Consider the following 2,030-nt stretch of genomic DNA (forward strand, 5'->3'; position numbering starts at 1 on the left):
GTGGGGAGAGAGATAGAGAGAAAGAGAACGCGAGAGGGAGAAAATTGGAGAAAGGGATTGTGTGTAGGAAAGAGAAATTGTGCAGTGAGAAAGATGTGTATCTATGTAATAGACTGCATGACCTTGGATTGTCTTTATGAACTGTGGCCCAAAGGTGCAACTTCTAGACGTCATCTGTGATTACTTCTGCTTCACAGAGATGACTATCTTCAATCTGCAATAACCAACAACATGGTCAAGATTGCTTGTGACCAGGATTTGTATCCCACACATTGCAAACATTTCACAAGCTATGGTTACAGGTGACTTCAGCCTATGCTGTGAATGTGACAGATTCATGCAATTGTCCCTTGAAGAGCCTCACATCACTCAAGAAAAAAACCACCTGCTGAATCAGACTTTAAAAATATTCTGCCCACTCTGGATGTGATTGCAGCCATTTTCTACTTCCATTACGCATTTGAGATTCAGAGGAGGCAGAAAGGCAACACAAGGTATGCTTCACAGAATGGGTCACATACTCACCCTGGTAATCAAAAGCATTCCCCACCCTCCACCAAAAGAAACATCCATATTCCTTTCTCCCTGCAGTGCCTGTACAGCCCATCAGTACTGAACTACCTATGTCCTCATCTAATTCTTTCATCTATGTTTTCACCTCCCAATATTGCCCCAAGCCTTAGGCTTACAGCTTAGCCATACCAACCATGTGCTACACTGTCCCCCTGCTGAGGCGATGGTTGTGGTAGCTATTAGGAGAAAGTGAGGACTACAGACGCTGGAGATCAGAGTCGAGAGTGTGGTGCTGGAAAAGCACAGCAGGTCAGGCAGCATCCCCGGAGCAGGAGAATCGACGTTTCGGGCATAAGCCCTTCATCAGGAATGAGGCTTGTGGGTCAGGGCTGAGAGATAAATGGGAGGGATGTGGAGTTGGGGGGAAGGTAGCTAAGAAAGTGATAGATGGATGAAGGTGAGGGAGAAGGTGATAGGTCAGAGGATGGAGTGATGGACAGATCCGGAGGGCGGTGCCGAGTTGGAGGCTTTCTCAGATACCTTCCCCGCAAACTCACCCCCCTCCCATTTATCTCTCAGCCCTGGCCCATAAGCCTCATTCCTGATGAAGGGCTTATGCCCGAAATGTCGATTCTCCTGCTCCGCGGATGCTGCCTGACCTGCTATGCTTTCCCAGCACCAGACTCTCGACTTGTGGTAGACATTGATGACCTTCTGTCCTGCAATGACCCATGCCCTCCAATGCACTATCATTTCGCTGTCTTATTTGTTGTGTTGCATTCCTTCATAATTATTGCCTCCTCTGGAGCACAGCATGTTGCACCCAGTCTCAGCATTGACATTCCCAGTTTCCTTATTAGATTAGATTACATCACAGTGTAGAAACAGGTCCTTCGGCCCAACAAGTCCACACCGACCCACCGAAGTGCAACCCACCCATACCCCTTACCTAACACTACGGGCAGTTTAGCATGGCCAGTTCACCTGACCTGCACATCTTTGGACTGTGGGAGGAAACCGGAGCACTCGGGAGGTAACCCACGCAGACACGGGGAGAACGTGCCAACTCCACACAGTCAGTCGCCTGAGGCGGGAATTGAACCCGGGTCTCTGGCAGCAGTCTCACAGCACCAGAGACCCGGGTTCAAATCCCGCCTCAGAGCCACCTGCCCCTGTGATGTGTGTTAACATTTCTGTACAGGTTGATTAGAAAAGATTATCCTTCCTTCTTGTTGGAGACAAATTAAATCATGCTGATTATCTGACCCATTAATATGGAACCCCTGACTCTGACCACCTCAAACAGCTGACTGACTGTTTCTAAGCGAATAGATTGAGATTGGACCTACCCTTGACTGACTGTGATGGGCCTCCTTAATTGATAACAGTCCCCCTTGACTTACAGGCGTACCGACCTCTACACCGCTGAGGCCAAACGCCAGCTCGCAGATACCTCCTCCTACTGCCCCCTTGACCATGACCCCACCCCCCACCACCAAACCATCATCTCCCAGACC

Source organism: Chiloscyllium plagiosum, chromosome 12 (assembly GCF_004010195.1).
Source record: "Chiloscyllium plagiosum isolate BGI_BamShark_2017 chromosome 12, ASM401019v2, whole genome shotgun sequence".
Classification (NCBI taxonomy): domain Eukaryota; kingdom Metazoa; phylum Chordata; class Chondrichthyes; order Orectolobiformes; family Hemiscylliidae; genus Chiloscyllium; species Chiloscyllium plagiosum.